Raw genomic sequence first — 25,291 nt, 5'->3', positions numbered from 1 at the left:
ATCAAATGACATTTCTTACATGCCTTATCAACTAAAACATGCTTGCCTAACGGGTTTGACACTTTAATCATAAATTTCGTAGACTCAACAGGTATATTCATACTAAATACCAATTTATGCACACATATGAATGAGTAGACCCAGGGTCAATCAAGGTAATAACAGAAGTGTCATAGAGAGAAAAAGTATCCGTAATCACGTCAAGAGAAGATGCGTCATCATGCACATGTATGGCATAGGCTTTAGCCGGAGCTCTAGCTTCGGATTTCACCACTGTATCCATTGTTATATTTTTACTACTAGCCCCATTACCAGCATTTCTTGAGGGTCTCCCTTTTGTAGTCGTGCTACTTGGCCTTATACTCTGAAATTTTTTTCTCGACCATCTGAGGATAGCCCTTGATATAGTGGTCTTCAGAACCACATTAGAAACAATATCCATCGCTTACCCTACACCTACCAATATGACCTCTACCATATTGTTGGCATTCGGGTCTAGAAGCTCTATCATTACCCACACTAGCCACAGAGGTAGCTTGAGATTTAAAACTCGGATTTTGCTTCTTACGATGTTTGTACGAATGCCCAGTTGAAACATGAGAACGAGAATACATATCTCTGGATTTCTTAGATTGTGATGGAAGTGACTTGCTCATCTATCTTTTCCTTACATGTAACACCCTTCACCCGTATCCCTCACCGGAACAGGGTTCGAGGTGCTACCAGATTTAAACTCATCCATTTATATAAAACCAGACCGTAAAAATTTTTGATCAATTTTAAACTTTTCATACACACGTATATTATCCTTTAATCAGGCTTACAAGGCCCAAAATATTCATGAGGAATTATTAAATATTTACCAATATCTTAGTCTTGTATCATTTACTTACTCAACTTTACAACCCTATACATGCCATAGACTCGAAACACTAAGATTTACTTACGCCGATAGCGTAGACTTGACAATGTGATAATATCTCTGACGGCCTCCAACCCGAGCTAACCTGGCAACCCTAGGGAATATAGGAAAGAAAAGGGGAGTAAGCTTTACGCTTAGTAAGTTCATAAGAAAACAATAAGCAACTCATTAACAAGTTTTATCAATGTTTACAACATAATCACAAATTCACTACAAGTTTTCTTCCTGAGCAATAGTCACTAAATTATTTATAACTGGAGCTAAAAAACATCAAACCAAATGCCGTTAATTTTCCCTGAAAATAGACTCATATATTTTCCATCCATAAAATTTTCAGAATTTTAGGTTTGGCCAATCAATACCAGATTTTTCTTAAATTGTCCCTGTTTCACTGTTTGACTAATCTGACCACTCTTCACTACGAATCAAATTTCTCAGTGTACAGAATTCAAAATATGTTCTATTTGATTTCATTTGAAACTAGACTCATTAAGGAGTCTAAGCATATAAATTTTATCTTATAACCATTTTTGTACAAATTATAATGATTTTCTAAAAACAGAATAGGGGACCCCAAAGTCATTTGACTCTATCCCACGCCACTTCAAATATTTCATTATCAACAATTCTTTTGCTTACACGGTTTCTTTTATAAGAAACTAGACTCATTAATCTTTAATTACATAATTTATTCAGCTTCTAACTCAACTCCAACAATTTATGGTGATTTTCCAAAATCACGTTACTACTGCTGTCCCAAGCAGATTTATTACAAATTTACTCTTTCATACATTCTTTGAATTCACATTATTTAAACATGTATATCACCAATCAATTTCATCACATATCTATAATTTCACTCAAGCATAATCTCAATATAATACATCATGCTCAATGATTCGTACACAACCGTTCAAATTAGCAATTATAAGATGATTCCGCACATAGTCCACCCTTATCGATAATTTACGATGGTTTTGCCCTTACTCACATATATGACATAGGAATTTTCACCTATGCTTTTCATTTCACATTCATGATTCAATTCCAATCGATCTAACATGCATAAGAATATATCACATACCTGGCCAACTTAATGCATTGAACAGATTCAATTGCCGATTTAACACAAGGTCTCATAGTCTTAGACTTTTATCAAATCACCGGTATTTAGCCTGCTAGGTTTTAAACCCGATAATATTATTCACCAGCTTAAAGCTTGCTAGGCTCAAAGCCCAAATATCACCATTATAAAGTCGTCTCATAAACAATTCATATAATATAGCATGTATACCTGTTCACTTTGCTCTATTTAATCATTCAATCACAATTTATAATTTCCTTTGAATCATTCGATATTTTGCACACTAAGTGTCATTCTCAATATCTCGCACACTAAGAGCCATTCTCAATATTTCATAATCGAGTACAATATTTGATTGCCCGCACACTAAGTGCCACATTTTGTCGATATGTCGTCAGACAGTAAAATATTCACGTATATACAATTTATACAATATTAAAGCATTAGAAACATCAATTTAACAATGCTTATTGCATACGAATTTACCTGGCTAAATCGTAGAGATACCAAAGTTCAGGGGTATTTTGGTAATTTTCTCATTTTTCTCGATTTTCCACCTGATCTTGATCTAAATTAATAATTTCATTCAGTATATTAATTTAGACATTAAAACACCTCATTTCATACAATTTGGTCATTTTTGTCATTTTTACAAAATTACCCCTAAAGTTTTACTTTTATTCATTTTAGTCCCTGAGCTCAAAACATGCAAATTAACCATTTTTAACCATAATTAAGCTTAGCCAAATGTTCATGGTATCAAAACAGTCCATAATTCACTTTATGGTAAAATTATAGTTTTGCCCCTAATATTTCAACTTCTTTACAATTTAGTCCCTATATCATAAAAATGCAAATTCATGAAATTGAGTAAAATTATACTATAGAAGAATATCACTAGTGTCTCTAGCAGCCCACACATTTCATTTACTTGACATTTTAACCACAAAGTTTTCACATTTATCAATTTAGCCTCAATTGTCAATTTCACAAAATTCACTTAACAAAAAGTGTTTAACTATCAACAAGGACTCATATTCTTCCATTAAACTTCAAAGCCCTATTATACTCATCAATGGAAAATATCAAACTATTCAATGGTTTTGCAAAATAGTCCCCTCATTAGATAGATTAAGCAACAACGATCCCGAAAATATAAAAATAATTAAAAACGGGACTAGAAATGCCTACCATGCATTAGCTGAAAGTTGGAAGCTTCTTCCATGGCTTCTCAAGCCTTCATATTCGGCTGGTAAAAAGAGAATGAAAAAGATGACACCTTGATTCTTTTATTATATTCATTTTATTATTATTTTTAACCAATTTACAATATTAACCTTTATACACTTTATTTATTACACCAAATGCCAAGCCATCATATCCCACTATCTCTTTAATAGGCTAATTACCAAATAAGGACTTCTACTTTTAAGTTCTATATCTATTTAATACCTTTAGGTTATAGAACACAACTTTTGCACTTTACACAATTTAGTCCTTTTTATTTAATTAACTATCGAAATGATAAAATTTTTCAACGAAACTTTAATACCATCTTATTGCCACTACGTAAATATTTATAAAAATATTTATGACTCGGTTTATAGAAACAAGGTCCCGATACCTCATTTTCTAAACCTACTTCACTTATTTATATTTACTAATAACTTATGACTATGATTTTAAATTCGTGTGATAACTGTCAATTCATTTGTATGAACAAAACTTGCACATATACAATACATACCAACCAAAACATGTCATATTTTTCCCTGTTTGATTCATGGAACCACAAGGTCACATGTCAAGCACATATAGCATATATTTATCTGTTATTTATCACGTCTCATTTTCACATGGACTACATACATCGACCAAGTTTATTCAATATCGATGCCCTTTGTCCGGACGGTCTTACATGAATCATAAGTGATGCGGTGTCCTGCATACGTTCTTATACACTACTTCAAATCAATGCCTTCATCTCAAACGAGGTCTTACATGATCTCATTTCACACACATAGTGCCCCAACAACTGATCTTGCACACACAGTGCTTGGTTACGGAACTTGCACACACAGTGCCTCAACAACCGATCTCGCACACACAGTGCTCGGTTACTGAACTCGCACACACAGTGCCTCAACAACCGATCTCGCACACACAGTGCTCGGTTACGGAACTCACACACACAGTGCCTCAACAATCGATCTTGCACACACAGTGCTCGGTTACGGAACTCACACACACAGTGCTTATGTTCACTTGTTGTTGCACAATGAAGTGACTTAACCAAGTCTATAAAACATCACATATGTGCACTTTGAACATATCATTTCATTTAACTTTGGATTTATATATTCATGAACACTTAAACATTTGAGCCAACTTTAATTTAATCAAATCAAGTATAGAACACAATTTCATTCAAACATCGAGTACATATTCTATACTATTAAAATTAGCTTGATTGAAAGACTTATCATCCTATTCAAATAATTTTAAATCGAGTCGGAGATATCACACTATCGCAGCTCAAATATGGCATGTACAGCTAGACTCACATACGCCATGGTAGTCTTAGAACCGACTAAACCATGGCTCTGATACCAATAAAATGTGACACCCTTCGCCCGTATCCCTCGCCGGAATAGGGTTCGAGGTGCTACCAGATTTAAACTCATCCATTTATATAAAACCAGACCGTAAAAATTTTTGATCAATTTTAAACTTTTCATACACACGTATATTATCCTTTAATCGGGCTTACAAGGCCCAAAATATTCATGAGGCATTATTAAATATTTGCCAATATCTTAGTCTTGTATCATTTACTTACTCAACTTTACAACCCTATACATGCCATAGACTCGAAATACTAAGATTTACTTACGCCGATAGCGTAGACTTGACAATGTGATAATATCTTTGACGGCCTCCAACCCGAGCTAACCTGACAACCCTAGGGAATATGGGAAAGAAAAGGGGAGTAAGCTTTACTCTTAGTAAGTTCATAAGAAAACAATAAGCAACTCATTAACAAGTGTTATCAAAGTTTACAACATAATCACAAATTCACTACAAGTTGTCTTCCTGAGCAATAGTCACCAAATTATTTATAACTGGAGCTAAAAAACTCCAAATCAATTGCCGTTAATTTTCCCTCAAAATAGACTCATATATATTTCATCAATAAAATTTTCAGAATTTTAGGTTTGGCCAATCAATACCAGATTTTTCTTAAATTGTCCCTGTTTCACTGTTTGACTAATCTGACCACTCTTCACTACGAATCAAATTTCTCAGTGTACAGAATTCAAAATATGTTCTATTTGATTTCATTTGAAACTAGACTCATTAAGGAGTCTAAGCATATAAATTTTATCTTATAACCATTTTTGTACAAATTATAATGATTTTCTAAAAACAGAACAGGGGACCCCGAAGTCATTTGACTCTATCCCACGCCACTTTAAATATCTCATTATCAAAAATTATTTTGCTTACACGGTTTCTTTTATAAGAAACTAGACTCATTAAGATTTAATTACATATTTATTCAGCTTCTAAATCAACTCCAACAATTTATGGTGATTTTCTAAAATCACGTTACTGTTGCTGTCCCAAGCAGATTTATTACAAATTTACTCTTTCACACATTCTTTGCATTCACATTATTTAAACATGTATATCACCAATCAATTTCATCACATATCTATAATTTCACTCAAGCATAATCTCAATATAATACATCATGCTCAATGATTCGCACACAACCGTTCAAATTAGCAATTATAAGATGATTCCGCACATAGTCCACCCTTATCGATAATTTACGATGGTTTTGCCCTTACTCACATATATGACATAGGAATTTTCACCTATGCTTTTCATTTCACATTCATGATTCAATTCCAATCGATCTAACATGCATAAGAATATATCACATACCTGGCCAACTTAATGCATTGAACAGATTCAATTGCCGATTTAACACAAGGTCTCATAGTCTTAGACTTTTATCAAATCACCGGTATTTAGCCTGCTAGGTTTTAAACCCGATAATATTATTCACTAGCTTAAAGCTTGCTAGGCTCAAAGCCCAAATATCAGCATTATAAAGTCGTCTCATAAACAATTCATATAATATAGCATGTATACCTGTTCACTTTGCTCTATTTAATCATTCAATCACAATTTATAATTTCCCTTTGAATCATTCGATATTTTGCACACTAAGTGTCATTCTCAATATCTCGCACACTAAGAGCCATTCTCAATATTTCGTATTAATCGAGTACAATATTTGATTGCCCGCACACTAAGTGCCACATTTTGTCGATATGTCGCCGGACATTAAAATATTCACGTATATACAATTTATACAATATTAAAGCATTAGAAACATCAATTTAACAATGCTTATTGCATACGAACTTACCTAGCTAAATCGTAGAGATACCAAGTTCAGGGGCATTTTGGTAATTTTCTCATTTTTCTCGATTTTCCACCCGATCTTGATCTAAATTAATAATTTCATTCAATATATTAATTTAGACATTAAAACATCTCATTTCATACAATTTGGTCATTTTTTGTCATTTTTACAAAATTACCCCTAAAGTTTTACTTTTATTCATTTTAGTCCCTGAGCTCAAAACATGCAAATTAACCATTTTTAACCATAATTAAGCTTAGCCAAATGTTCATGGTATCAAAACAGTCCATAATTCACTTTATGGCAAAATTATAGTTTTGCCCCTAATATTTCAACTTCTTTACAATTTAGTCCCTATATCATAAAAATGCAAATTCATGAAATTGAGTAAAATTATACTATAGAAGAATATCACTAGTGTCTCTAGCAGCCCACACATTTCATTTACTTGACATTTTAACCACAAAGTTTTCACATTTATCAATTTAGCCCTTAATTGTCAATTTCACAAAAATTCACTTAACAAAAAGTGTTTAACTATCAACAAGGATTCATATTCTTCCATTAAACTTCAAAGCCCTATTATACTCATCAATGGAAAATATCAAACTATTCAATGGTTTTGCAAAATAGTCCCTCATTAGATAGATTAAGCAACAACGATCCGAAAATATAAAAATAATTAAAAGCGGGACTAGAAATGCCTACCATGCATTAGTGAAAGTTGGAAGCTTCTTCCATGGCTTCTCAAGCCTTCATATTCTACTGGTAAAAAGAGAATGAAAAGATGACACCTTGATTCTTTTATTATATTCATTTTATTATTATTTTAACCAATTTACAATATTAACCTTTATACACTTTATTTATTACACCAAATGCCAAGCCATCATATCCCACTATCTCTTTAATAGGCTAATTACCAAATAAGGACTTCTACTTTTAAGTTCTATATCTATTTAATACCTTTAGGTTATAGAACACAACTTTTGCACTTTACACAATTTAGTCCTTTTTATTTAATTAACTATCGAAATGATAAAATTTTTCAACGAAACTTTAATACCATCTTATTGCCACTACGTAAATATTTATAAAAATATTTACGACTCGGTTTATAGAAACAAGGTCCCGATACCTCATTTTCTAAACCTACTTGACCTTAGGGTCATACCACTTGAACTTAATAAATCGCTTATAAAACAAAAATCACAATATCAAAAACATTTTTAAAATCGCAATTAACTCGTAAATATTAAATATAATATTTACCAACCTACTCGTTCAGATTTGTTGGCCCCGAAACCACTATTCCAATCAACCCTAAAAAAAACAGGTTGTTACAACTCTCCCCCCTTAGGGATTTTCATCCCCGAAAATCTTTCCAGAGAATAAATTAGTGATTTTCTTTCACCAACCTCAACAATTTCTCACCTAGCCTCAGATTTCTCAACTTTTCAATCTCATGAGCTAAGATTATGATCTGCTCTTTGCTATACATCATAACAAGCTGAGTTTCTACTTCTGTAAGAGATACTATAGATAAAGGATCTTATTTGTATCATCACATCATATATATAAAAAACACATTACGGGTCTTCTCAAGTTTTGATAATATTCTCATTCAATCCAATGAACTGCGAACTCAACTTCTCTTTATAGCTAAATCTAGAAATTCTATTCCCACTATAATACCTTTACAAATACTCAATTTTCTAATTGAAAATTCAATGCTTTTACGCATCAAGCCCACATATATTTTCTCGCAAATCAAAGCTGTTTTTAGACGGTCATGAATTACTTTCATTTCCTTGATCTTTCCAATCACATCGACCCGAAATTCCTTTTATAAAATTCAATTCAATACAACGAAGTTCAGTAATTGCAACCATACCACACTCATACAATGCTATCTTAACATTCATCTCATAACTATTATTATTATATGCAAACTTAACCAACAATAAATGTCTTTCTCGGTTGCTTTCAAGTTCTAGTACACAGTGTTACAAAGTAATTCCATACCCAAAGCTCATAGAAGTTTATTTTAGTAACACGATATAATCCTCGTGTCTCCATTTGAACAATGAAAACTAGCACTCTTTTAGTACTCCCCGTACGGATAGATAATTACCACTGTGCTAGATGTCTCAATACACGAACTCTATCTCGACATAACGAACAATTGTAGGTTCCAATCTGAAATTCTAAATCAGAAATCAATTTACATTGTACCCTTTTTAACTTGTAATTCACTGACACACCTCTTAACCTCACAAATTTGCTAATTAAACATCAATTTAGTTTCTAGCTCAGCCAATAACTACTCATCATTTGATAAGATTAATCACATGATTATCGGCTGTAAAACACATAAAGATTCTCGCTCAAAACCCCAAAGACTATAATCATTTGTCCAGATTGATAATCAATCGCTGACTCATAATCTTTCAACAGTTCAAACCATCTTTAATTCTTGTGTCGAATAACTCTTCACTTGAGAACTGACGCTTCAATTAACAATTTCTTCAACTGTTTACCACTTTATTGATAATTATCACATCATTCAGACTTCCCAATCGCGATCTATAAGAACATTTCTCAATAAAATCGTTCTGATGGATATAATTCTGTATCATATCTTCTAGAATATGAATCATGCATTCAGAATATTCATCTATTTATCCGTGAACATTCAAACTTTATTTCCACCCTGTGGATAGATTCAGATACAAGTAACTCGATTAATCCTTCAAGCAATTAATCTAATCAAACTAGACAACTGAATCGATCTCATTGTCAAGTAATAACTTTTCAATTATTAATCAACGAAGCTTTGAACCATCTTTGAAGCCACAACCATCGATAATTTAAAATCATAGTGCCATAATAAGGTTGACATCTCAACCAGTATAGATATATAATGTCCCAATTATCAATAATGCATTTTGAACATAAAAGAAATTGAAATATAGTTATAGTCATTCAATAGATATTTTCATAGATAACCATACGAATCATAAGAAAGCGTAGATATCTGTAATTCTCGAATATATCACTATACTAATCTTTTTTAAGAAAGCACCCATATCAGATGACAGATATCTCAATGATGTTTCAGAGGAAATCCAGAAGTAAAGCATCACTCATATGTACCAGAATCAACAGTAACAGAAACAATATAATCTTCATGTATACTAAGCAGATCAACAACCAGTAGGAGCAGAATACCAACATCACACAGATTTAATCGTCGATCTTTTCTTTCAATAAAATGAAATAGAGTACTAGAGAAAGATATAATAATGCTGATTGTAACCCGAATAGCCCAAAAATGCTTTCATATATCAATATATATAGATAACGTTCTTATATGATAAGAATTTCATCTGAAAATGCTTCACATACCTCTGAGGATAATTGAACACATAGAATACCCAGAAGAGTTCTCGTAAACCATTCAACTATAATTCTTTGTGCTCAAATATCTTTATAATTCAAATATGATTCTCGTCTATCTCGACATCACTAATTTCTCATTATCCCAACACTAACGGAGGCCAATTCGGAAGAACTTCCGGTTAATATATTCTTGAGATATCATACACGAATATTTGGTTTCATCTAATTCAACTTTTCTTTTAACGGTGACTTTGCATATTACAAATGGCCTTCAACATGATCCAATATCTTTTACATTCATCGTCTTCACTTACGGACTCATTCTCTTATCGATCACAATACTAATCCTTCAATCACAAGACTCGTCATTCCGCACTTGTAAGCTTATTTAAGCCATATAGTACGGATCTCATTATAATGCTTTACCAATGAGGGGTGAGGTTGTAAAGCCAACAATTTTAACTCTTACGTAAGCATGCACATCATACATACTATTATGAACGAGCAGTTCATTACTAATTCCGCATTCTCAAACATCTAGCAATCATTTACTTATGATCACTTGGTACTTAACACATAGCTCATACGCTAAATCAAATCATAAATTCCAAATCAAAATATTCACACAACAATCATATACCCAACATCACAACTCATATACTCATATAATTATAACATTTATCAATAGCGAATATCATGCATTTCGATTCATACCTTTTATGAGTTTCAACTCATCACCAACACATTTTCACTTAAACGTTTGAGTATAACATTACGTACTATCGAATTAGCTCGGTTGGAAAGCATATCTCATCTTATGAAAACACACGAATAAGCTTTGAAAGCTTAGTAAGCCTTAAGCAAATAAATCATTTCAATGATTATGAAAATTCTATATCACTAATCCGAATTGAAAAATAATCTCAATTGCATATACATTCACAGTACTCTTAAGTTCATATAACCTTATTAAATAGCTTCACTTATTTATATTTACTAATAACTTATGACTATGATTTTAAATTCGTGTGATAACTGTCAATTCATTTGTATGAACAAAACTTGCACATATCCAATACATACCAACCAAAACATGTCATATTTTTCCCTGTTTGATTCATGGAACCACAAGGTCACATGTCAAGCACATATAGCATATATTTATCTGTTATTTATCACGTCTCATTTTCACATGGACTACATACATCTGACCAAGTTTATTCAATATCGATGCCACTGTCCCGGACAGGGTCTTACATGAATCATAAGTGATGCCAGTGTCCCAGACACGTTCTTATACACTACTTCAAATCAATGCCTTCATCTCAAACGAGGTCTTACATGATCTCATTTCACACACATAGTGCCCCAACAACTGATCTTGCACACACAGTGCTTGGTTACGGAACTTGCACACACAGTGCCTCAACAACCGATCTCGCACACACAGTGCTCGGTTACTGAACTCGCACACACAGTGCCACAACAACCGATCTCGCACACACAGTGCTCGGTTACGGAACTCACACACACAGTGCCTCAACAATCGATCTTGCACACACAGTGCTCGGTTACGGAACTCACACACACAGTGCTTATGTTCACTTGTTGTTGCACAATGAAGTGACTTAACCAAGTCTATAAAACATCACATATGTGCACTTTGAACATATCATTTCATTTAACTTTGGATTTATATATTCATGAACACTTAAACATTTCAGAGCCAACTTTAATTTAATCAAATCAGTATAGAACACAATTTCATTCAAACATCTGAGTACATATTCTATACTATTAAAATTAGCTTGATTGAAAGACTTATCTGTCCTATTCAAATAATTTTCGTCAGAGTCAGGAGATATCACACTATCGCAGCTCAAATATGGCATGTACAGCTAGACTCACATACGCCATGGTAGTCTTAGAACCGACTAAACCATGGCTCTGATACCAATAAAATGTGACACCCTTCGCCCGTATCCCTCGCCGGAATAGGGTTCGAGGTGCTACCAGATTTAAACTCATCCATTTATATAAAACCAGACCGTAAAAATTTTTGATCAATTTTAAACTTTTCATACACACGTATATTATCCTTTAATCGGGCTTACAAGGCCCAAAATATTCATGAGGCATTATTAAATATTTACCAATATCTTAGTCTTGTATCATTTACTTACTCAACTTTACAACCCTATACATGCCATAGACTCGAAATACTAAGATTTACTTACGCCGATAGCGTAGACTTGACAATGTGATAATATCTTTGTGACCTCCAACCCGAGCTAACTTGGCAACCCTAGGGAATATGGGAAAGAAAAGGGGAGTAAGCTTTACGCTTAGTAAGTTCATAAGAAAACAATAAGCAACTCATTAACAAGTGTTATCAATGTTTACAACATAATCACAAATTCACTACAAGTTGTCTTCCTGAGCAATAGTCACCAAATTATTTATAACTGGAGCTAAAAAACTCCAAATCAATTGCCGTTAATTTTCCCTCAAAATAGACTCATATATATTTCATCAATAAAATTTTCAGAATTTTAGGTTTGGCCAATCAATACCAGATTTTTCTTAAATTTTCCCTGTTTCACTGTTTGACTAATCTGACCACTCTTCACTACGAATCAAATTTCCCATTGTACAGAATTCAAAATATGTTCTATTTGATTTCATTTGAAACTAGACTCATTAAGGAGTCTAAGCATATAAATTTTATCTTATAACCATTTTTGTACAAATTATAATGATTTTCTAAAAACAGAGCAGGGGACCCCAAGTCATTTGACTCTATCCCACGCCACTTTAAATATCTCATTATCAAAATTATTTTGCTTACGGTTTCTTTTATAAGAAACTAGACTCATTAAGATTTAATTACATATTTATTCAGCTTCTAAATCAACTCCAACAATTTATGGTGATTTTCTAAAATCACGTTCGCTTCTTGTCCCAAGCGATTTATTACAAATTTACTCTTTCACACATTCTTTGCATTCACATTATTTAAACATGTATATCACCAATCAATTTCATCACATATCTATAATTTCACTCAAGCATAATCTCAATATAATACATCATGCTCAATGATTCGCACACAACCGTTCAAATTAGCAATTATAAGATGATTCCGCACATAGTCCACCCTTATCGATAATTTACGATGGTTTTGCCCTTACTCACATATATGACATAGGAATTTTCACCTATGCTTTTCATTTCACATTCATGATTCAATTCCAATCGATCTAACATGCATAAGAATATATCACATACCGCCAACTTAATGCATTGAGCAGATTCAATTGCCGATTTAACACAAGGTCTCATAGTCTTAGACTTTTATCAAATCACCGGTATTTAGCCCGCTAGGTTTTAAACCCGATAATATTATTCACCGACTTAAAGCTTGCTAGGCTCAAAGCCCAAATATCAGCATTATAAAGTCGTCTCATAAACAATTCATATAATATAGCATGTATACCTGTTCACTTTGCTCTATTTAATCATTCAATCACAATTTATAATTTCCCTTTGAATCATTCGATATTTTGCACACTAAGTGTCATTCTCAATATCTCGCACACTAAGAGCCATTCTCAATATTTCGTACACTGAGTACAATATTTGATTGCCCCGCACACTAAGTGCCACATTTTGTCGATATGTCGTCAGACAGTAAAATATTCACGTATATACAATTTATACAATATTAAAGCATTAGAAACATCAATTTAACAATGCTTATTGCATACGAATTTACCTGGCTAAATCGTAGAGATACCAAAGTTCAGGGGTATTTTGGTAATTTTCTCATTTTTCTCGATTTTCCACCTGATCTTGATCTAAATTAATAATTTCATTCAGTATATTAATTTAGACATTAAAACACCTCATTTCATACAATTTGGTCATTTTTGTCATTTTTACAAAATTACCCCTAAAGTTTTACTTTTATTCATTTTAGTCCCTGAGCTCAAAACATGCAAATTAACCATTTTTAACCCTAATTAAGCTTAGCCAAATGTTCATGGTATCAAAACAGTCCATAATTCACTTTATGGCAAAATTATAGTTTTGCCCCTAATATTTCAACTTCTTTACAATTTAGTCCCTATATCATAAAAATGCAAATTCATGAAATTGAGTAAAATTCTACTATAGACGAATATCACTAGTGTCTCTAGCAGCCCACACATTTCATTTATTTGACATTTTAACCACAAAGTTTTCACATTTATCAATTTAACCCTTAATTGTCAATTTCACAAAAATTCACTTAACAAAAAGTGTTTAACTATCAACAAGGACTCATATTCTTCCATTAAACTTCAAAGCCCTATTATACTCATCAATGGAAAATATCAAACTATTCAATGGTTTTGCAAAATAGTCCCCTCATTAGATAGATTAAGCAACAACGATCCCGAAAATATAAAAATAATTAAAAACGGGACTAGAAATGCCTACCATGCATTGGCTGAAAGTTGGAAGCTTCTTCCATGGCTTCTCAAGCCTTCATATTCGGCTGGTAAAAAGAGAATGAAAAAGATGACACCTTGATTCTTTTATTATATTCATTTTATTATTATTTTTAACCAATTTAAAATATTAACCTTTATACACTTTATTTATTACACCAAATGCCAAGCCATCATATCCCATTATCTCTTTAATGGGCTAATTACCAAATAAGGACTTCTACTTTTAAGTTCTATATCTATTTAATACCTTTAGGTTATAGAACACAACTTTTGCACTTTACACAATTTAGTTCTTTTTGTTTAATTAACTATCGAAACGATAAAATTTTTCAACGAAACTTTAATACCATCTTATTGCCACTACATAAATATTTATAAAAATATTTACGACTCGGTTTATAGAAAAAAGGTCCAGATACCTCATTTTCAAAACTCACTTGACCTTAGGGTCATATCACTTAAACTTAATAAATTGCTTATAAAACAAAAATCACAATATCAAAAACATTTTTAAAAGCACAATTAACTCGTAAATATTAAATATAATATTTACCAACCTACTCGTTCAGATTTGGTGGCCCCGAAACCACTGTTCCGATCAACCCTAAAAAAAACGGGCTGTTACATTATATCTCTAGCCTTAGCGTCAGATTTTCTCTTTTCCTTAGTCAATTCTTTAGCTTTACAAGCCTGATCAATGAGCACAACAAATTCCTTCAGCTCAAGAATATCCACTAACACTTTAACATCCTCATTAAGTTTGTCTTCAAACCTTCTTTACATTTTAGCCTCGGACGATACACACTCTTGAGCATATTTACTGAGCTGGACAAACTCTCTTTCGTACTCAGTAACTGACATGGGGCCTTGTTTCAAATCAAGAAATTTCTTACGCTTTTGATCGATGAATCGCTAACTGATGTATTTCTTTCAGAACTCCTCTTGAAAGAATTCCCATGTAACCCTTCTTCCGAAACCACTGATATTAACGTCTTCGACTAATGATATGTCGCAACTCTCAAAAAGGAGATAGCACACTTGAAATATTCTTCATGTGTGCACGATAGTTCATCGAATACTCGAATAGAATTCTCAAACCAAAATTCCACTTTCTTGGGGTCATCATCAGCATTGGCCCTAAATTCCTCAGTTCCTTGCTTTCGAATATCAACTAGGGTTCTATAAATCTCATAAAATCCATACCTTGAGGCACTTAGGGTATAGGTTGGGGATTCGGAGGGGGTGGAGGAGGTTGAGCATTCGGGTTCATTCAAACGAACTATGTGTACCAAGCATCCATCATTTGGAGAAAGGCTTCTCTGCCTCATTCTCCTCTACTAACAGTTGTGGGTCTACTATCAGATGACACTACTCCTTCAGCGGGAGCAGGAGCATTAATTTTAACATCATCCACCACTGCTCTGTCGGGATCCATTACTATATGAAAAATACAGTTTAGAATCATCAGCAGTCGCCACACTATCATAATTTATGTATAGTATGTCTAGCTAGATTCAAGCACATGCTACGTAGTCTAAGAACTGGCTAAACCGTAGCTTTGATACCACTAAATATAACACCCTTTTCTCGTATCTGACGCCAGGACAGGGTTCGAGGCATTATCGAACTTAAACTCACTTCAAACATACAAAACCAAGACATAAATTTCCATCCAAATTTAAAACTTTTCATTTGCAAGTAAAATGTCCCTTATATGGGCCTACGATGCCTAAAGCATACATCGGAGGCGATTTGGGACTAAACCGAAAACTTTCGGCACTTTCAAAACTACTATTCTGACTAGACCCTAATTCGGGATGTTACAAAAAGAAGCAAGAAAGAAGAAGAACATGACTAATGGGGAGGAGATCAAATGAGAACCAATGATCTTTCCTCATATATCTAAAACATTTGTGTTAGGAGAAATAATTTATCCTGAAATTATAGAAAAAGAGAGCCTACTAGTCAAAACTGTGGGAGGAATGTTGGGAAACTTGAGCATCAATATCATATCCGAAGAAAGAGTTGGGGAAAATAACCTATCATGAATTTGTCCTTATATCTCTGAAAGTGTTCTGAACAATTGGACTGTAGAAGAGATCCCTGTAATTTTTAGGACTATTTCACAATAATGTCCAAAACACACATGTTACTCTAAGATTGAGAGTAATAGGAATCCTTTTGTGAAAATGGCACATGCCCACTATTTTTATTTCAATAAAAACAATGTATCTTTGTGTCCCATTTGAAAAATATTCTTCATTTTTTCATTTCATTCATACTCATACCATACAGATAATTATTCTTAAATTTATTTATCCTTTGGATCTTCTTTTATTCTTATAAAAGGCCTCCAGATATCAATGATACGAGCAATGCTGCTACTGACTCAAAGTTTCCTTTTGAGCAGGATATGTGTCTAGAGGAACCTCAGGACTTTGAAGATGATCAAGACTGCAACTTATCTCCTGATTTCTTAAGAATGATAGAACAAGATAAGAAACAAATCTTACCTCACAAAGAGTCAGTGGAAATTGTGAGCTGAGGGGATGAACAAGAAAAGAAGGAGCTAAAAATCGGAACTTACATCACTGCAGAGACAAGGCAATATCTCATTGAATTACTCCAAGAATTCAAAGACGTCTTCGCATGGTCATATCAAGACATGCCTGGTTTAAGTACTGATATCGTGGAAGACAGGCTTCCCATAAAGAAAGAATGCAAACCAGTTCAGTAGAAACTTCGAAGGATGAAGCCAGATGTACTGTTGAAAATAAAAGAAAATGTGAAGAAACAATTTGAAGCTAGTTTCCTACAAGTGGTCAAATATTCGGAGTGGGTAGCCAATATAGTCACTGTTCCTAAAAAGATGGGAAAGTGCGAATGTGTGTAGACTATAGGGATTTAAACAAGGCCAACCTGAAGGACAATTTCCCATTGCCTCACATCGATGCATCCAAGTCCGGTCATTCACTATTTTCCTTCATGGATGGTTTCTCTAGATACAACCAGATAAAGATGCATCCAGAAGATATGAAAAGACCATATTCGTGATAATATGGGGTACATTTTGTTATAAAATGATGTCATTTGGACTGAAAAACGTGGGAGCTACATATCAAAGAGTTATGGTAACTTTGTTTCATGATATGATGCACAAAGAAATCGAGGTTTATGTCAATGATATGATTGCAAAATCCCAAACAGAAAAAGAACATGTGAAAGTGTTGAGAAAACTATTTTTGAGGTTGAGAAAATTCCAGCTAAAGCTAAATCTAGCAAAATGAACTTTCGAAGCTACGTCGGGTAAATTGTTGGGATTTGTAGTTATTGAGAAAGGGATCGAGATTGACCTAGACAAAGTCAATGCTATACAGGAATTACCTTTGCTGCGTTACCAAAAAGAGGCCTGAGGTTTCCTAAGGAGATTAAATTACATTGCCTGGTTGATTTCACAACTAACCGATAAATATGACACCATATTTTGTCTCCTTAGGAAGCATAATCTAGGTGTATGGGATGAGGGATGCCAGGAACCTTCGACAAGGTTAAACATTACTTGTCCAATGCCCCGGTGCTGATGCCATCTAGCCCAAATAAGCCACTGATACTATGCTTGGCTGTAACACCCCTTACCTATATCTGATGCTGGGATAGGGTTTGAGAAGTTACCGAACTTAAACATTTACAAACATGCAAAACCGGGACACAAAATTTTGTCCAAATTAAAACTTTTCAAACATATGCATATTGTCCCTTATACGGGCCTTCGAAGCCTAAAACATACATCGGGGTGGTGCGGGACTAAACCGAGGACTTTCGATGAACTTTGGACAACTTAAAAAAAAATTTTGCTTTGGAGAGTCATACGCCCGTGTGGTCACACACGCCCGTGTGGCTTTGGACACGCTCGTGTCCTCAGCCCGTGTAACTCTTTGTTTGGGACGTCAGCAAGTAATTTGAACCACACGGCCAGGCCACACGCCCGTGTGCTAAGCCGTGTCCTCCACACAGCTGAGACACATGGCCGTGTCTTTATCTGTATGGCCAACACTTAGGCTATTTTCCAAGCCTTTAGTTACCATTAGTACCTCACATACTTAAATACATTATAGACACATATACTGTACCATCAAGTAGATAATTAAATATCTTCTATTAAGACTCAATTGTAATATTAATATGTCGTCATACATATGTTTTGCTTACTCATTCTATACCAAGTCTAAACATACCAATTTACAATCAATTGAACATGTCATTTTGATTATCACTTATACATTTATACCATGCTTGACATTATTTCACATTTACAAATGACATGCTTGCCTAAGTCATTCCACACCAATTTTGTTTTCCAGCATTGTTGACTTATTGCCATATCACACTTTTATTCTTTGATTATAACCACTTCATTTGGTCATAAAACATTCATCAAGCATACATACCATAACACTAACCATTCATATCAAACAAATATAATCACACGATCACATCGCAAGGCATCAATACATAGCTTGGATAAATAGGCTTACAAGCCATCACCCATATAAGCCACGTCTCATGGCTAAACACAACAAATCAATTTAAGCCAACATCTTGACCAAATCAGAAGATTACACATCATAATAACTAAGTCCCTATACATGCCACTCACTCAAATACACCTAAGGTTTATCAATACCCCAACGGTAAGAGCTTGATAGTATGATGCTGCCTCCGATGATCTTCAACCCCGAGCAGACCTGACAACACTAAAAAAATGAAAAGGAGGGAGTAAATTTTACGCTTAGTAAGTCCATATGAAAATAATAAGAATATGCCAACATGCTTCTCAAGGTAATACGACTATAATTACACTTTTACTTATTTTCTAGTCATGCTATTTTTCTCGAGTCATAGTTACTAATTTATTTATATCTAGAGATATGGAACTTCAAATTAATATCCGCTAATTTTTCCTAAAACTAGACTAACATATCTTCTTACCATAAATTTTTCAGAATTTTTAGTCTAGCCAATAAGTACAGTTTATTCTTTAAAGTTACCCCTTTTTTTGCTATCTAACAGTTTCGACCCCTCTTCACTAAAATTTAATTATCTCATAATACAAGACTCAGATGATGTTTCCATCTATTTATCTTGAAAATAGACTCATTAAGTATTTTAAGCATATAAATTATAACCCACAACTATTTTTTTACGATTTTCAATTATTTTCTCAAATCATAACAGGGGATTTCAAAATCATTCTGACTTTGTCTCACAGTAATTTAAATATCTCATAATTCGATATTCATTTTCTTACAACGTTTATTCTATGTGAAACTAGACTTAGTAATATTTAATTTAATATTTTATTCAGCCTCAAATTCAATTTCCACAATTTTTTGGTGAATTTCCAAAGATGGGCTACGACTACTGCCCAAAACAGTCTTAGTACAAAAATGATGATTACTAAGTTCATCACACCTTCATTTTTTTTAAATTAGAAATCTATGCATTTATAAACATGTATTATAGTCCACCAAATTAACACAACATCATTTCATAATACTCATGGACAAACCATTCCTAGATTTCATATTCAATTGAGTTTTTGTACATACCTGTACTCATTCGTAACATAACTCAAGTTCGTTCTCACCAATGACATACCTCATTGGGACCATCACCAAATCCTTCCTCGAATTACCCGTTGAACACTAGAAACACTAATGCATACATTGAAACTTGCACATAGTGCCATATAGGTGGCTAGAACCAACTTAGAGCGCGTAACATATGCAGCTAAAGCTACTACATATTATGTAATGCTCGCATTTGATCTACTCACGGGTCTGTACACAAAGTCAACACCCGGACCCCAAAGCATTAACATGATATGCTCGCTCAGCGAGTTACTTATGGGCCTGATCACATAGTCAACACCCGGACCCACATTACATATAACACTTATCTCATGAACTCTGACATAACTCATGAGTTCAGACCATATAGTTCCTCATGACCTACCCTGTGTATCCTATACTATTCTTGAGGTTCAAACGGGGTTTCTTATCTAACTCAATGTCGTCGCACTTGCTCATAATGTCATTTATTCTTCCATCATACATTTCATACTTTCATGAAAGAAATAAAACATTTAAATATACATATTATCAAAGCATTAAAATATTCTACAACATCACATTATTTGCTTATGTACTTACTTGTCAAATCTTCATCAAGAATATCCGTATAATCAATCATACAATTTATATAATAATAACAATAAAGCATTTAATATTCAATTATAACATTGCATTATTATTATCATACGAACTTACCTCGAATGAAAATTTCCGCCAATTATTCCATTTTAGTCCATAACCTTGTGCTTTCCGATTTAAGCTCGAATCTCGATTTTTTTGAGCTATAATGATAAAATCCACTGCTTAAATCATCATATTAACCAATACATTTCATAATTTATACTTTTTCAAAATGACCATTTTGCCCCTAGACTTTCACAACTTTACGATTTTACCCCTAGGCTCGTAAATTGACTTTCATCGAATTTCCTCACTACCCAAGCCTAGCCGAATTCTTCTTATACTAGGAGCAGGCCACAATTCTCATTATTACTCATACTTATCACTCATTTTCCCATCTTTACAAAATGATCCATTTTAGGTGTTTTCATGAAAATCCTTTCAAAAAAGTTGTTTATTATACAACCAAGATTCATTTTATTCCATAAAATTGCAGTTAACAACACATATGCTTTCATGGCAAGACCTTAGACTCTCAACCATTTTGCAAAATAATACCCTCAATAGCTAGATTAAGCTTTAGGGGTTTCGAAAACACAAAAATTATCAAGAAAGGCCACCAAGAAGACTTACTTGCAAGAGTATAAGTTTGCTGAAAATTTTGAGCTTCCATGGCTATTTTTCTTGAAGAAAAATTGGTGGAGAAAGAAGAAGAGAGATGAGAAAATGACAACTTTTCCTATTTGTTTTATTTTATTCAATTTTGTCACCTAATTTCCACCAAATGTTGACTTTTCTATTTCTTTATCTCCCATGGCCGGCCACCTCTCTCAAAAGGGTCTATTTGCCCTTTAAAGACTTCCACAATATGATTCATAGTCAATTTACACCTTTAGCTAATAAAACAGGACTTTTTCACTTTATGCGATTTAGTCATTTTTCACAATTAAGCTCACTAACACTAAAATCAACTCACCAAATTTTTCATGCACTAATCTAATCATGCTATGACACATAAAATAATATTAAAAATAATTTCTCTGTCCTCAAAATAGTGGTTCTGAAACCACTGTTCTAACTAGGCCCAAAATCAGGCTGTTACAATGGTAGTATTTGGAAATTCTATAGGATGCGTACTTGGCCAACATGATAAGTTAAGGAGGAAAGAAAGAGTGATATATTTCCTCCGTAAGGAGTTCACTGAATGTAAGATAAGATATTTGTCAATTGAGAAGTTGTGTTGTGCCTTAATCTAGACAACCCAGAGGTTGAGACAATACATGTTGTACCATACAACTTGACTAATCTCTAAAATGGACCCTCTAAAGTACATGATGGAGTCGACTGCATTGAATGGAAGAATGGCTCGATGGTAAATTATGCTATCTGAATTTGATATAATCTATGTAAACTAGAAGGTAGTAAATGGGAGTGCAATAGCGAATTTCCTAGCTAGTAAAGCTCTAGAGGATTACGAGTCTTTAAATTTTGATTTTCCAAACGAGGATTTAATGTATGTTGTAACCACTGAAGAAGGTGCTCCAGGAGAATATCCCTGGAAATTAAATTTTGACGAAGCCTCAAACACTATGGGTGACGAAATTAGGGCAGTCCTAGTATTCATACATAAATAACATTATCCTTTCACCGGCAAACTAGTCTTTGATTGCACAAATAATGTGCTGGAGGTATATAGGGATTCTGCACGAGTGATTTATCAACTCAAAGGTGAATGAAAGATAAGAGATCGCAGGTTGATCGATTATCAAAGGATGGTTCTTGAGTTAATTAATGAGTTCGATGACATCACCTTTTGCTTCCTCCCGCAAGATGAAAATTAGATGGTCGAGGCTTTGGTTACCTTAGCTTCTAGGGTTAAAATGAACAAACAAGAGATGTAAAACCTATCCAGGTGAGTATTTATAAGGCTCTGACCCATTGTTACAACATGGAGGTAAAAGAAAAGGATAATCACCCTTGGTACCACGACATACTACAATATGTAAAGAATTGTGAATACCCTAAGCAGACAATCAAGGATGATAAAAAGACACTAAGGAGACTGGCCAATGAGTACATCTTAGATGGGGAGATCCTATACAAAAGAAGAAAGGATCAGGTGTTACTAAGATGTGTAGATGCTATCGAGGCTAAGAAAATCTTGAAAGAAGTCCATGAAGGTGTTTGTGGAACACATGCTAATGGTTTTACAATGGCTAGGAAAATCTTGAGTTTTGGATATTATTGACCCTACATGGAAGGGGATTGTATCAATTATGCCAAGAAGTGTCATAAATGCCAAATTTATAGAGATAAAATTCATGTGCCTCCCTTACCTCTTCATGTTATAGCTTCTCCATAGCCTTTCTTTATGTGGGGCATGGATGTCATTGAGTCGATCTCGCCAAAAGCTTCTAATGGGCATTGATTCATCTTTGTGGTCATCGATTACTTCACTAAATGGGTAGAGGCTGCTTCTTATGCCAAAGTCACGAAATCGGTAATTAGCAAATTCTTGAGGAAAGAGATCATATGTTAATATAGAATGCTAGAAAGGATCATATTTGACAATGTATTAAATTTTAACAACAGCACGATATTGGAGGTCTGCAGCCAATTCAAGATCAAACATCACAACTCGTCACCGTATCAACCCAAAAATGAATGGTGCAGTTGAGGCAACCAATAAGAACATTAAGAAGATCGTGGGGAAAATGACAGAAACTTATAAAAATTGGCATAAGAAATTACCATTTGCCCTCTATGGTTATCGAACGTCTATCAAAACCTCTACAGGGACAACACTTTTCTCATTAGTTTATGGAATAGAGGCAGTTTTACCCATTGAAGTTGAGATTCCTTCTCTCTAGGTTTTATCAGAGTTAAAGTTAGATGAAGCGAAATAGATTCAATCTCGATATTATCAATTGAATTTGATCGAAGAGAAGAGGCTAAAAGCTATCTATTGCAGTCAGATGTACCAAAAATGAATGATACAAGCTTATAACAAAAAGATTTGCCTTAGAGAATTCTATGAGGGGTCCTGGTATGAAAAAAGACTTTTCCCATACAAAATAACTTTAGAGGAAAATGGATGCCAAATTGGGAAGGACCTTATGTGGTAAAGAAAGCCTTTTTTAGAGGAGCACTAATTTTGATCGATATGGATTGTAAAAACCTGCCTAATCTTATGAATTCAAATTCAGTCAAGAAATACTTTACCTAAAAAAATGACAGAGGCCTAGGCGAAAACTCGCAAACGGCACCTTGAGACCAAAGGGTTTTTGAGTTGAAAACCCGAAAAAGGACGGCTCAAATTTTGATTGAAGATTGGGCATATAATAGTCTTGTCCCCTCAGAAGTAATAAGGAGGAGAAAATTTACATCTTGGAGCATCAACAAAGGCTGAACACCAAGTACCTTTGGGTCTACTTCAGCCTATCATGGTCCCCGAGTGGAAGTGGGATCGGATCACTATGGATTTTGTGACAGGTTTACCATTGACCCCGAAGAAAAATGATGCTATTTGGATTATTATGGATAGGCTAACAAAGTCGGCACACTTCATACCTGTGCGTATCAATTTCTCCCTCGAGAGATTAACCGACTTGTACATTTTCGAGATCGTGAGACTGCACGGGGTACCCATATCGATTATTTCAGATAGAGACCCAAGATTTACCAAGAGGTTTTGGAAAAATTTACAAAAGGCATTGGGAACAAAGTTTAGTTTTAGCACAACTTTTCGTCTGCAAACCGATGGTCAATCAGAGAGAGTAATTCAGATATTAGAGGACATGTTGCGGTGCGTCCTTGAGTTCAAAGACTGTTGGGAAAAGTATCTACCGTTGGTTGAATTCGCCTATAATAACAGTTATTAGAAAAGTATAAATATGGCAACTTGTGAGGCTTTGTATGGACGAAAGTGTTGAACGCCTTTATATTGGACTGAGCTCAGAGAGAGTCAGATTCACGGGGTCGATTTAGTCAAAGAGACTGAAGAGAAAGTTAAAGTAATTCATGACTGCTTGAAGGCCGCCTCGAATAGATAGAAATCCTACACGAATTTGAAACGAAAGAAAATTGAGTTTCATTTCAGTGATAAGGTATTTTTGAAAGTGTCCCTGCGGAGGAAAGTCCTCAGATTTGGTAGAAAAGGCAAGCTGAGTCCTCATTTTAAAGGGCCTTATAAAGTTATGGAGAGAGTAGGACCGGTTGCCTATCGATTGGCTTTACCACTAGAGTTAGAGAAGATTCACGACGTGTTTTATGTGTCCATGCTACGTCGATATAGATCAGACCCTTCGCATGTGATTTCGCCGTCAAAGGTTAAGATTCATCCGGACATGACTTATGGTGAAGAGCCGCTCAAGATTTTAGCTCGGGAAGTCAAACAGTTAAGGAATAAGAGTATAGCACTTGTGAAAGTCTTATGGCATAGATATGGAGTTGAGGAAGCCACATGGGAACCTGAGGAGACTATGAGAGACCAATACCCGAACTTATTCACCGGTAAGATTTTCGGGGACGAAAATCCTTGAAGGGGAAAAATGTAACAGCCCGATTTAGGGCCTAGTCAGAATAGTGGTCTCAAGATCATAAATCCAAAATTGAATAAATTATTTTATTATTATTTTGATGTTATAGTATGTTTTTAGGAATGCATGAAAAATTTGGTAAGATAACTTTGACGTT

At 34.1% G+C, this 25,291-nt stretch overlaps 1 long non-coding RNA gene across 1 annotated transcript; it reads right to left on the bottom strand.

The window, feature by feature from the left end:
• Positions 1 to 848: 848 nt before the first annotated feature.
• LOC128290221 (uncharacterized) lies at positions 849 to 3,287 on the bottom strand. Its single transcript, XR_008279864.1, has 2 exons — positions 3,198 to 3,287; positions 849 to 1,016 (listed from the first exon to the last, which is right to left on the bottom strand). It is a non-coding gene; the product is annotated as an uncharacterized LOC128290221 (long non-coding RNA).
• Between the last annotated feature and the right edge of the window lie 22,004 nt (positions 3,288 to 25,291).

This window comes from Gossypium arboreum, chromosome 3, assembly GCF_025698485.1.
Source record: "Gossypium arboreum isolate Shixiya-1 chromosome 3, ASM2569848v2, whole genome shotgun sequence".
NCBI lineage: Eukaryota > Viridiplantae > Streptophyta > Magnoliopsida > Malvales > Malvaceae > Gossypium > Gossypium arboreum.
The sequence above is the reverse complement of the archived record's forward strand: the minus strand, read 5'-3'. Positions and strand labels throughout refer to the sequence as shown.